This window comes from Anastrepha ludens, chromosome 2, assembly GCF_028408465.1.
Source record: "Anastrepha ludens isolate Willacy chromosome 2, idAnaLude1.1, whole genome shotgun sequence".
NCBI classification, from domain to species: Eukaryota; Metazoa; Arthropoda; class Insecta; order Diptera; family Tephritidae; genus Anastrepha; species Anastrepha ludens.
In genome coordinates, this window is record NC_071498.1 from 161045308 (window position 1) to 161059926 (window position 14619).

Below are 14619 nucleotides of genomic sequence, written 5' to 3' on the forward strand. Positions count from 1 at the left end.
TTGTTGTTGTGTTAGCAGTTCATTCAGTTCTCATCTAACAGTAGGCTCAGTAAATGTGCTGTGTTTCGACGGGTTGGGTCCAGAGTGAGAGTGGTGTTAAGTGAGTGGTTTAGGGGGTATGTGAATAGATGATTGGTATCGTGCGGGTACCTTCACATGCCGGACAGGATGGTCCATCTAAATCTTTTTTTACTTGGGCAAATAAAAAAGAAAAATTCTAATTAAAAATATAAAATATAAAAATTTTGTACAAAGTTCGAAATTTTGCGTTATTCAGAGAGAACGTAGGTTCGAATCTCTCTGAAGAAGAAAGCGTTTTTTCTAATAGCGGTCGCCCCTCGGCAGGCAATGGCAAACCTCCGAGTGTATTTCTGTCCTCAAAAAGCTCCTCATAAAAATATTTGCCGTTCGGAGTCGGCTTGAAACTGTCCGACACAAATAGGAACAGGAGCTCGGCCAAACACCCAAAAAGGATGTACGCGCTATTATATAAAGGGTGATTTTTTAAGAGCTATAGGAAAATTTTTCAAAAAAACTCACGTGAAATTCAGAAAAATGCATGAAATTATTATTTAAATCGATAGTACAGTCCATATAATTTAATGTTTGAAGATTATTTCATGCAGATGCTTACCGCGACTGCGCTTCAAATGGTCCATCCGCTTATTCCAATTTTTGCATACTCTTTCCAATGTCTCGGCCGGTATCTCAAATATAAATGCTTTAATGTTGTCTTCCAATCCGTTAATTGAAGCAGGCTTGTCTGAATAGAGCTTTAACATAGCCCCACAAAAAATAATCTAATGACGTTATATCGCACGATCTGGGTGGCCAATTGACAGGTCCTGAACGTGAAATAAAATGTTCACCGAACTCGCCTATTAACAAGTCTATTGTTACGCGTGCTGTGTGGCATCTGGCACCGTCTTGCTGAAACCACATGTCATGCAAGTCAAAAAAAGTTGGATATCATTTCACGGTAGTGCTCACCATTCACAGTTACGTTACGATTCGCAGCATCCTTTAAGAAGTACGGTCCAATGATACCTCCAACCCATAAACCGCACCAAACTGTGACCTTTTCTGGATACATTGGTAGCTCTTGCAATTCTTCTGGCTGATCTTCACTCCAAAATCGACAATTCTGCTTATTTACGTACCCATTGATCCAAAAATGACCTTCGTCGCTGAACACAATTTTTCGATAAAAAAGTGGATCTTCGGCCAACTTTCCAAGAGCCCATTCACTAAAAATTCTGCGTTGCGGTAGGTCGTTCGACTTCAATTCTTGCACCAGCTGTATTTTGAAAGGCTTCACACCTAAATCCTTTCGCAAAATTTCGCACGTTGTTGAGTAACAGGGGCCCAATTGCTGCCAACGGCGATGAATCGATAATTGATGGTCATCATTAACACTGACCGATACAGCTGCGATATTTTCTTCAGTTCGCACTCTACGTAGGTGTGTTGGTGGTTTGATGTCCAATAATGTAAATTTGGTTCTAAATTTAGTCCCAATAGCTCGAATAGCCGCTTCAGTGGGTCGATTAAACTGACCATAAAATGGAAGAAGCGCGCGATAAACTTTCTTAACAGAACACGAATTTTTATAATAAAATTCAATGATTTGCAAGCGTTCTCCGTTTGTAAGACGATTCATGGTTAAATTATAGACCAAACTGAAGATGTTTGACAGTGAAACAAAACTCGAAACGTGCGTCAGCTGTTTAAACCAACTGTTTTAAAAAGATGATAGCTATTAAATCACCCGTTATATATATATATAGTTTTTGTTGTAGTATAAACTATATTTTTGTAAAAAAATTGTGTTGTGTTTATAATTTTGCAACGGGAGGTTCAACAAGTACACGTGTTAGAAATGAAGACACCATTTTTTTATTTTTATTTTTCAAAGATACACTTCACCCAACGCTCCTGTCATTTTTAAACCCCTCCAATATGATTTGTCAAACTCTCCAAAATACGCCTTTGTCTCGGCGAGGACTTCCTCGTTTGGATTACATTTTTTCCCGTGAGCCTTTCTTCATGTTAGGGAACAAGAAAAAGTCGCAGAGTGTCAGATTAAGTGAATACGGGCAATAACGTAGTTATGTCTGGTGATCGTTCTGCCTTTTTCTAAAAAAATCTATCAGGATGACGCCGTTCGCATCTCAAGAAATCGTCGCCATGAGCTTTCCAGCCGATGAGACTCTCTTCGCCTTGATTAGAGCAGATTACCGGGAGAAATCCATTGCTTTGCTAGTTGCTTAGTTTCTGGTGTGTAACGATGAATCCAGGTTTCATCAACGGTGACAACTCGATGAAAAAACTTCTTCAGATCTCGCATAAATTGCTCCGAAGTTAAGAGCCACATCCGCTTGTTGTTACTTGTAAGCAATCGCAAAAAAGTCTATTGCCCCATTGGGCCAACAATTTTTTCAGCGCCAACTTTTCATGTGAAATATTAATTGGCGTTCCGGTCGACACACCTATGGCCTCTGCTACTTTGCGGACTTTCGTTCTCCGAGTAGCACCGCTTTTTTTCCTAATTAGCGAAAATCACTAAACACGTCTTACTCGAATAGCTGCCAAATCCAAACTCATACATCAATCAGTCGGAAATTTGTTTTGCCGTCGTTTGATATATGGCAGCACACGATGCTAGCTTTCCTCAGGAGTTCCCTCTGTCATAAATACGGGTACTTATTGAACCGCCCTCGTATAAGAAGAAATCGTCACTGTATCTGTGAAGGGATCAGAAACGTATGGAAAGAATGCTCGCCAAAAACAAGTTAAGTACTAAAAGTCAAGCATGACGGAGTTTCTATAATGATTTGGGACTGTTCTGCTGACGAAAATATTGGCGAGTTACATAGGCTGCAGTGAAACAATTTTGAAAACCTAAATATAATAGTAGCAAAGATGAGGTGGAGAAGTGTAGGCGGGCAGTTCGTTTTTAACAAGAAGCCATAGCAAAAATTTTAAATGAGTATTTGTACGGCCATCATACCCCAGGGTGTGTGCCCAGTTTCGAAGTCTAGTGGGAAATATAAGAAATTAAATTATAGAAAAAAGTGGTTGTTTTCTAGCAACACTTCTACCTCGACAGGTGAATGCATTTTGGTTGTTAAAACTGTAAATATCTCCCTTTGTAGGACTACATCAAAGCGCACATCACAAATTGGCGGAGTAGTTTAGCCAAAACACTTGAAAAAGAATTTATTTGAGCACTCGCGCGGCAATTTAAAAAATTTAAATTTAATAATGAATCACTTAGATGCTTATGATATATAGTTATAAATACATAAATATGTAAGTACGTAAATATTTTCATACCATTACAAAACTTAAAGGAAGAAAAACCATGTATAGCCATCCAGTACTGTTGATGTAGTGGAGTAGAAAAAAGGCATCCAGGCTGAAGAATTGCCTCAGGTTATCCCCAAAAGTCACAATAACGAATCTCAAGCGTCTAGCCGCCACAGCCGGGCAAAGAAAGTGTTCAACAGTCTCTATCTCTACAGGATCCCCACAGCTTCTGTAATGAGTGTTCTCCACATGAGTTCAGATCACCCAGTGACCGGTGAACACCGCTATGAGCTTGGAAAATGAATGGCGGGGGATCTCCAGCACTTTAAGCGTTCTGCTTCTGTCGTATTGCGGCCAAAGTGTCACTATAAGATAGAACTCAATCTGTCTTGCGCTTTATCAAGAAAAAAATTGTGCAGTTTTCCTTTAACAACAGTCAAGAGGACACTGATGTCTGAAATGGGGACAACTAAAACCGTTTCTGGCAAGCTCATTGGCGGTTTCATTTCCTCTATGTTCCTATGCCTTGAAATACAAATAAGAGAAATGTTTCCGGCCCGTTCGACACATTTGATCTTCTCCTGAAAAGATCTGCGGAAAAATAATTGAGCAGAAAAGATGGTGTTCGGCCGGTACAAGGTCTAGAGTATAGGGTGGATGCTGAAGGACCTCCTATTAGAGCTCTTAGAGTATGACTTTGACGACTTCTGCAACATGGGGCCTGGCGTTGTTGGGAAGGAGTATGATTTGACTATGTCGTTGAAGTCTTGTTTTACTTGAATAGCCTCATTCACGCGGTGTAACTGTACAATGTAGAGCCCTTTGTTGACCGTGGCATTCTTTTTCAAGCATTTCCCAGTGCACCCAGTCCCACCAAACACATATCATGATCCTCTTTGGATGAAGACCCGGCTTGACTCTCGGCTTTGGCGTATCTCTTGGATCCACCCACTCCTTTCTTTGCTTCATATTGATGTGTAGGCACCATTTCTCATCTCCCGTGACGATGCGGTACAAAAAGCACTGTTTATGACCGCGTGTTGCGCGATGGCGGGCGAGGGGCTAAGAAGCAATTTGAAGGCGTTTTTTTGGGTTTTTTCGTTGAGCTCGTGAGGCACTCAACCTCCCAATGTTGAATGAAAGTGAGTGAGCATCGTTTTATGATCGCAGTTCATTTATTCCGCCAATTGACGACTGGTTTGGCGACCGTTCCTCCGCTCCTTCAAAAGTGATTTGAGACGTTCTACATCGAATTCGGTAGACCTTCCGCTGCGGGACGCGTCATCGACGCAAAGAAGAGCAGGTGTCGAAAATGTTGATTTTTGCCTCCTGGGTATTCCATTTCTAAGTCTCAAAACTAATAAAAAATTAAATAAATCAAAAATATTATAAAATTAACATAGTTTTGTAGAACAGAAAGAGTTCTATCGAATGAACAGCAAACAAATCGTTATAAAGTAAAAGAAAATATAGGTCTAGAAATAGGGTCTGGAGCCGGATGGTACTTAAACGATAGTAATAAGTATCACTACGCTATGGGGGGAATGGCAACTGTTTTCCAAACAGAAGTTTTTGCCATCCTAAAAGTAGCCGAATGGATAATCGAGAGGAGATGGAGCGGGAAACAGATTGGAGTCTTCAGTGACAGTCAGGCTGCATTGAAGGCCCTGGAGAACGCGAAGCAAACCTCAAAGATTGTTCAAGAATGTAAGAAGAAGCTTAATTCTGTCGCAAGACAGAACAGGCTTGTACTTATATGGGTTCCAGGACACTCCGGTGTTCAAGGAAACGAAATTGCCGACGAATTGGCCAACCGTGGATCAGCGGTGCCCCCACAGGGACCAGAGCCAATAATCGGAATCAGTCCCACAGGAATCAAGAACTGGATCAACGATTATGTAGGCAATCTACATAAAGAGCGATGGTCCGGTCTAGAACGCTGCAGAACTGCAAAGTGTTTTGTGACAAGTCCGAACAGAAAACTGTCAAACTTTCTACTAAAACTTAGAAGGAAAGACATTCGGTTGATGGTCGGCATCATTACAGGACACAACCCATGGGGTCAGCATATGACCACCATTGGAATCATCGAGGACCCGGTATGCCTGTCGTGCTTGGAGGAGGCGGATAGCACTGAGCACTTTCTCTGTGAGTGTCCTGCCTTTGCTAGAGCGCGACTACGAGTATTGGGTTCCGATGTCATGAGAATGAGTATTATTCGTTCTCTAAAACTGGAGGATATTTACAAATTTGTCAAAGAATCTGGAAAATTCTCACAGGACTAACTATCTCTATCTCTGTCTCTATTCTTTCCTATCTCTTTCTATGATACTTTTCTCCCTCCCTCCTTGACTATCTACCCCCTTTCCAGAGCTTTAAATACAATGGGCTTTTTTTTTTTAGCCTGAGTGTTTTAGGAGCCACCAAATCTCCTGGTGCTCCTTGGCTCGACCTTTTCAAATTCAAATTCAATTCAAAAGAAAATATAAAACCGTTATGAACTTATTCCTCAGCCCAATATATTGCAGCATAACTAAAACTAAAACGGCATAACTAATGTAAAATATATATTCTTTTTAAATAGATGACTAATAAATATCGCTTTTCTCATCTTTTTGTTCTTGCAATTTATATCTTAAAATAAAATCAAATTAATTAATAGAATCATACATGATTTCGTCACAAAATGCTTTGATTTATACGTTTGCACACCCATACATATATACATATGTATGTAAGCATTCGTACCGAGACTAAATTAATGCCACTTGTAAAGAATGGCCCTAATTGCACATACCCTGCAGAGAGAGCTGTACCAATGAGGGGCTAATTAATGGTATCAAGATGTATGCATGTAGATGTATTTACAGATATACAATAAAAAAAATGTTCAGAGTAAAAAAATGAATTGATTTAACTATGTTTGTCTGCTCGTTCCTCCATTTACATGAATAATTAATTTTCGAAAATTAACTGAAATTTCAAATTTAAACGAACCGCGGTTCAGATTTTGTCAAAATAATTATTTTCTATATCCGGCATATGTCTTTTTTGACCCCGATCCATCCGATTGTGTGTGTAAAAGCTTTGTAAGCAAGTCGGATTGCGTCATGCCTCTGCGGTCTTGTGCATTTCTCCATAAAATGAATGCCTGAAATTTTTTTTATATGGAAGAAAGTACTCAGTGCTCAATTTTATAAGGAGATACAAGGTTATCTTCCCGTCTACGGAAGAATGGAGCACTAACGCAACATGGATAAATGATGACTCACAAAAATGGTACACAGATGGTGCCAAAACGCTCCAAGAAGTGGGAGCAGGAATAGTGGGGCCTAAAGCACACAAATCCCTAACACTAAGTACAGATACCACAATTTTCCATGCTCTTCGCCATAATGGAAAAAACAGTGGAAATCATATCCAAAAGGGTTCGAGAAAATAAAAATTAAAACACTTTCTGACAGCCAATCGGTTCTCAAAACCTTAAATAGCTTCACATTCAAGTCAAAAGTCCTAATAGAGTGTAACAATGCACTCAACAAATTGGCCACCCATAATCAGGTCTCACTGATTTGGATACCAGGACATGAGGGACACGAAGGAAACAAGAAGGCAGACTTTTATGTCAAAAAAACGGGCAGAATGACCATTTATTGGACCAATCCCATTTTTCACCTTTAACAAAAATAATATAAAACAGGAAACCAAAAAATGGATTCAAAACTAAAATCAGAGAACACTGGAACGGCACAAGCGTCCTTAATCCCTCCAAAATGTTTTTGAACTTCAATGCCAATTGAGTAAAATCTGCTCTAACTCAAGATAAAAAGGGTTTCAGATTACTCTGTGAAGCACTTACAGGTCACTTTGGCTGTATTAAACATTTTAACACAATTCTAGTACAAGATCATGCAGATTCTTCTGTGATGGAGAAGGGTCTACGGAACTCTTAACCACCACGGAACTCTTAACCACCTCAACATAGTAACACTAGGCTGGATTCCGGGACATGAAGGACATAAGGGAAATGAAATGGCTGATGACCTTGCAAAACAAGAAGCAAATATGCAACTTACTGGTCCTGAGCCTTTCTGTGGACTGACAAAAGGCCACATTAATGAATTCCTTAGGAAATGGGAAGAAAGAAAACTTGCCGCACACTGGCTAAACTGTGCCGGTCAGCGTCAAGCTAAACTATTCCTAAGTCCCAACAAAGGAATATCTGACAAACTTCTCTCACTAAACAGAGTAGATCTGCGTCTTTTAACAGGATATCTTACAGGCCACTGCAGCCTGACGTATCATCTAAATAATATTGGTCTATCTGAGACCAATGTCTGCCGCTTTTGCGAAATGGACATAGAAAGCTCAGAAACTGTGCTTCGTGAATGTCCTGCGTTGGGCAGACTGAGACTTCAGCACCTCGGTGGTATCGTAGTATCTCCATGCAATCTTTGGAACAACAAACCCAAAATTGTGCTAAAATTTTTAAAAAGCCTAAAACTCTAGGGTTACAAAAATAGGCCTTTCACAATAGATCAGCTCTGGTCGCAGTGCGTAATGGCCTTCTAATAATAATAATAATAACCACCAACTGTGAGGCATTAGGACACAGAAGACACAGAATTCTGGGCTCGTACCTACTAGAGGAGGAAGACCTGCAATTGCTCCCTCCCAAGGAGCTGATTCGATTCCTCGGTAAATATTTATAATTAAGTACTTAAGTAAGGGGCGCACAATAGATCAATCTGGCCGCAGTGCATAAAGGCCTTAGGCTAACCCATACAACCATTAAGTAATAGTAATAGTACTATTACCAAGTGCTCAGTGAGGCAAAACCAAAAACAAAAAAATAAAAATCAATATGAGCTTTGAGCCAATCCATACTTGGACTTTATTGAACTAAAATTAAAAGGATTATAAAACTGCATAATAATTTTTTTGTTTTAGTAAAAAAGTTTTAATTTTGAAATCATTTTTTCGAATTTTACAAAATCCCTCACAAAGTTTTAAACTTTAATGTATGTTAAATATATTTTTTGTAGAATAAACTGAACCGCGTACGAGCAACTCAGTGCCTTCCTCTCCTTTTCTCGTCTCCCCCTGTTCTACAAGTTACGAGTTGCTTCACCAAAAGTTGCCCTGTGTGAAGGGGGTCTTGTAAACGTTGCTTATGTGAACTCGTAGGTCTTTGCGCTGTAATTTGGAAATGACAAGAACATAAATTTGCTTGGACGGCTAGACATTTCTATAATTTCTTCTCACAAAAATGGTACACAGATTATTCCAAAACGCTCCAAGAAGTAGGAGTAGGAATAGTGGGGCCTAGAGCACACAAATCCTTAACACTAAGTACAGATACCACAATTTTCCATGCTCTTCGCCATAATGGAAACAGTGGAAATCATATCCAAAAAATGGTTCGAAAAAGTAAAAATTATAACTCTTTCGGACAGCCAATCGGTTCTCAAAGCCTTGAATAAGCCAAAAACCATAAAAAATCGTTATATATAGAGTTTAATGTCACCCGATGTCATCCTTTCTTGTTACTTAATAATTTAAATAAACTTCTGTCGAATGAGACAATTTATTGGAGAACTCGAACCGGCCATGGTTCAGAATAAGCCATATTCGTTTAGCAGGATAACTTTAATCTTTTCTTTTCTCTAGGAAGGCTCGCTAATGTTTTTTAAAAGGTTCGGTTAGTAGCCAGGTTGCTTACTATATGCAAGGCAAGACACTCGCTGGCTCTATGGCCCATTGTGATACCTGCATTTGATTTCCATATCCTAACTAAGTTGCTTAAACCACTTAGATCTTTTTAAGCATATTTTTTTAAGAACTAATCCTGCAATGAGACATTTTGCGAATTTTCCAGGTGGTCAAAGAAATAATCGCCAAGATATTTGGCACGGCTTCTTTGAAGTGCAGGGCAGCTATTGTACTGACTCAATTTCTTCTTCATCTCCACAATTCCTGCAGAAGTCATTGTGAGGTGCACCCATTCTACTGGTTAGGGTGCGAATAGTGTAGTGAGCCGTTTTAATACCTGTAAGGATGCTGCTAGTTGAACTGTTGTATCCAAGCAGAAATTTTGAACTTTTAAGTAAGATCCACTTTTGGCCAGATCGCTTTGGATACCCTGCAGTTAGTAGTCAGAGACCACCTTCTATTGGTTTCCGCGATTATGCTCAATTCAATCGCAATGTCCAGTTCGTTTAGACGAATGCTTATGTCCTTTATCACTCGCTGAAGCTCCAGTTCAGAAGCTTTTGTTTGCACACTCAACCGCTATTTCATTTCCTCCACTCCAGAGTGGGCGGGATCTCAACAAAGTGTGGTGCTGTGTTGTTCGATAAGCGAGAGCGACCTCCTTCTTTAACACGTCTTGAATTGATATCCGCTGAGGTCAGTGTCTTGAACGCTGTTTTATATTACTATCAGGTTAAGGAGGTAAGTCTATAAGTGTTATCGTTTTTACTACTCTGTTTTTAGCGTAGATCTCAGCTTGGAAGACGCTACACCGGTCTGGGAATCTAATGGGGCAATTTAAGAATAATGTTTTCCCTGTGCACTCTCGATCCAATGCCATTGTCCATCTTTGGGCCGTCAGTATAAATACACCATCTATCAGCCGATATGACTTTGGTCTGCATATAAGGGACGTGCTACCTGATGAACTTCTTTGCAAGTTCAGAGCTCTGAAAGGCGGCTAGTACGAGCATTGGATGTTTTTAATAAATTGTGAACTTAAAATGATAAGACAAATCAGAAATATTGCTGGAATGATTTTTTTTTATTATAGTCTGGTAGATAAGTTCACGGCATTTATTTGTTGAATATTTTATCCAGCATATGTCCGCCTCGGCTACGAGTTAAATGGTCCCTTCGATCAGGACAATTTTTGACTACTTTTTCCAATAAATTTGCCCGCCTGGCGTCAATGGTGGCTTGAACAATAGCCTCCATTGCTTAAAGAGTTGCTGGTCTGTCGGCATTGGCCAATGACTTAACATAGCCCCATAGAAAGTCATCCAGAGACGTTAAATCGCACGAACGAGGGGGCCATTGAGCAGGACCACTTTTGGAAAGAAAGTTGTCACCAAATTAACTTTGGAATAAATCGTTTGCTCAGCGCGCTGTATGACAAGTTGCGTTGTCTTGTTTCAACCAAATGTAGTCAATGTTTAACCGATAAAGTTTTGGAAAGAAAAATTCAATCAGCAGAGCTCCTCGATAGCGGTCGCCATTCACCGTAACGGCAGTTTCTTCCTCATTTCGAAAAAATAAGAAGAAATTCGACGAAAATAAGAACTTCTTCTTCTCAATTCCTATCATCCCCGGTGTGGCATAGGGCTTCAAGAGATTTCAATTGTAGAAACAAATCCATTTCCGTTTGAACACGAATTTTGCACCTCCAAATCCGATGTTCCTGGTCCCGAACGAGATGGATTTTCCACAAAAATGTGGTACTACTTGGAGACTGCTTTCCATTAGGCTTTACACTCTTGGTTTTTTGTTTTTTTTGTTTCAATTATCCTGAGAAACTGAACTTCGCGAGCATATTCATTTTTTAAAAATGTAATTTCAAGTAAATTTCCTTAATTTGGGAGCGGTTTTCTGGCGTTAGATGATTTGCCAAATCTTACTGAACAGAAATGTCAACACAGTTTGCCATTTTCTACTGTCAATCCATAGTTATCGATATCGATAGTTCTCATGCAGTTAAAAGGAACACCCGATAGCTCTAAGATTACATATGTATAATTGGCGCGTACACTCGTTTTGGGTGTTTGGCCGAGCTCCTCCTTCAATTTGTGGTGTGCCTCTTGATGTTGTTCCACAAATGGAAGGACCTACAGTTTTAAGCCGACTACGAACGGCAAATGGTTTTTAGGAGTTTCTTTAGGAGTTCTTTCATGGCAGAAATACACTCGGAGGTTTGTCATGGCCTGCCTAGGGCCGACCGCTATTAAAAAACTTTTTCTTTATGTTTGGTCTTTCACCGAGATTCGAACCTACGTTCTCTCTGAATTCCGAATGGTAGTCACGCACCAATGCATTCGGCTACGGCGGTCGCGGCTCTAAGATTACTTTAATTAACTTTGATAATAAATTTTGTTCCTTAAACCGGCGATTTTATAGATTACTTGTCGGTATTTCTGGAAATCAGTCATTATACATTTGCTAAGTTCATGTGTTAGTTTGGTTTGTCAGTTGACAGCGTCTGTCCCGCTAGTCTAGAGATTAAAAACACTGTTCTACGCTTTATAAGCAGCAGTGCTGCATTTTTCAAATTAAGGTGAAAAGATTTTTAGAGATGTGCTATTTAGGAGACCATTATTCGGCTCTCGGCGAATTTGACAGAATCAGCTGATGGGCTGACGTCACTTGGGATGTGTTTGCAAAAAAACTGATATTGGAACTTCGTTGCTATATAAACAACAACTGATTGGACGAGTGTGTGAATTCATGCGAAACGGTCGTGCAGAATTCGGCTGCCTAATCTCCTAAGTGACGTGACAGCCAAAGTTCCCCTCACAATTTTCTTTTTTCACCATAGCGAAATAGCAAGCCTGGTAATCTAACATCTTTGCTTCAAACTTAGATTTCATACGCTGTACGCTGATTTGGTGGGAATGATCAGTTTTCTGCTCTTCTCAGCAATTCTTCACATTTCACTTGTCACAGAAGTGTGAGCGATTTGAGTAACATAATACGGAGGTCAGAGCACTAGGACAATATATACAATGTGCTTGATTCTTACACGATTAAGAAAAAAATTATAGTTAAAATATTTTCCTTGTGGGTATTCACAAAAATCGGCGCATATCTGCATATGTACCCATGCAAGTACAAAACAACGAATTTGCATAGGCACTTAAAAATAGTCACATTCATCAACGTTTACGTTTTAATTTAAATGAGCGCTTTATATCCACTTTTGTTTTTGTTTTATATTGTTGCTGTTGCTATTCGTGTGTGAAAATGTTTTGCATAGTTGAAAGTTATCACTGCCACAATCTAAATTATAATGAGACTCTTGATGATCATTAGCTGCTTGTTCAATAAAGAGATCAAAATTGTTGGCACTTTCGGTTTACAATAAACCTGCCGGCGGCGCTACTGATGGGCACTCATATAGGAAGAAGCTGGGTACAATTTGCACGATTTTTACTTGCTGAAAATTACAAGTACCTATACAATTTTTGAAAGGTATGAAATGCGACATTTACTCCATATACTCATTTTACTGCTGCGATTTTACTCCATTGAACAATTTTTTGTGAGGCGCTGTTAAGTATTATTGAAATCGAATAAAAACCTCTCCCACTTCTTTTATATGTTAAGAGTCAATTTTCGTCCGTTCCTCTGATGTTCCAGCTACAGATGGCACTCGCTCCCTATAAGTGTATTTGATTCCAAAATTAATAGCCAGCCTAAATTAAAATGCACGTGCATCAGCTGTCTGTCAGTTGGCTAAATGACAGTCCAGAGTATTGTTTACAAGCGCGCGAGAGTAATCTCGACTTGAGCGAAATCCCCGACGAAGTCCCAATCAAATAGCGGAAGAATTGAAAATATCTGACCATAGCATCTGCCGCATACTGAAAAATGATCTCAAAGTCAAGCCTTACAGGATCCAAAAGACGCATGACTCACACCAAAGCAGCAACAAGTCAGAGTGAGAGAGCGAAGGAGTTGCTTCGCTTGGCCGAAAGCGGTAAATTTCCGAATATTGCGTTTTCTGACGGGACAATTTTTCAAATTGAGCAATTCGTAAACTCCCAAAGCGATAGGGTTTATTTGACCGACCGTTCATACGAGAATTTGAGTCATCGATAGGCCACCAGGAGGTAGCACCCGCCACAGGTAATGGTTTGGGCCGCTTTAATCGATGGCCGCTCTCATCGAGCCAGGCGTCAAGGTAAATGCGAAATATTACCGGGAAAGTATTCTGGAGGTTGCTTTGAAACCATGAGCAGACAAACATTTTGGATGGCAGACCATGGACGTTTCAACAGGACTCGACACCGTTTCACAAAACTCGAGTGAACCAAGAATGGCTAAAAAACAATGTTACGAACTTCATAACGTCCACACAATGGCTCTCAAATTCACCAGACTTTTTGGGCCATTTTGGAGAGTAAGGTCCGATCTAAAAGATTGACCAGTCTCGAAGCGCTGAAAAAAGTCCACGAGCTAGCCAAAATACCTGCAAGTCACATTCGGGTAGCTTGCGATTCGTTTCTGGACCGTCTCAAGGCCATAGTCAAGGCAAAAGGTGGTCATATCGATTAAAAGTAAATTGATTCTTAATTTTGTATTATTTTTACACATTTTTTACTTTGAATTGAATTTTTCAAAATGCCTTTTTTAATTGGTTACACTTCGACGGACCCTGTACTTGTTTGCTTTAGAAACGGAAGATCAAAATACAAATTGTGTGAGCGCTTTAAAAGCATTCCGAAGCACTCCTAACTATGTTTGCTCGTCAGTGCGCTCGCTTTTTGGCGTGAATTTTTTATTTCCCTTTTCTTTTTTCAGGTATGAACTCATTAAAATCCGTCGATCATTTGTCACGTCTGGCATATATTAATTTTTTACGAATTGTTTTCACAAAAAATTGTCAGTTTGGGTGTCATGGATGTGCACAGACAGTTTTACGTAAATATGTAAGACTATTGTGGTTTATACAGGGTGGTAGTGGCGTACGTCTTGATGTTGTTCCACGAATGGAGGGACCTACAGTTTCAAGCCGACTCCGAGCGGAAGATATGTTTTATGAAGAGCTTTTTCATGACAGAAATGCACTAGGAAGTTTGTCATTTCTTGTTTGATGCCTGAAGATTTGAACACCGGCACTACTGAATGGTAGTCACGCACCAACCCATTCGGCTACGGCTTTTATATACTATATGTAGTTGTTTTCTTTAAAAATATGCTCTATCGCGTTTCAAAGCCTGACAGAAAGGCGGTAACTCAAGCAGTGCGTTTATTGAAAAGAAGTGAAAGCCATCTTTCTTGACGAAGCGCGTTTTCATGTCGATGTCTATATTAACAAGAAAGCGTTGCATCTGGGGATCGGAAAATCCGCACGTAATCATCGAGTAGCCAATGCATCGCCAGAGAGGGACAGTTTGGCGTGGATTTTGGAGCCGCGGCATCAATGGCCCATTTTTCTTTGAAAATGCTGATGGAAATTACATTGCTGAAATTGAATATATGGACTTGGATGATCTTTGGCTTTAGCAAAATGACACACTATGCGAGCAATCCATTAACGATTCAGACCTTTAAAGAGAATCT

General features: G+C 39.8%; 1 protein-coding gene across 5 annotated transcripts in view; it reads left to right on the forward strand.

Annotated features, from left to right (window-relative positions):
• The window catches only part of LOC128855711 (methylthioribose-1-phosphate isomerase), a 47394-nt gene that overhangs the window by 7690 nt on the left and 25085 nt on the right, over window positions 1–14619 (forward strand). The window lies entirely within an intron of this gene.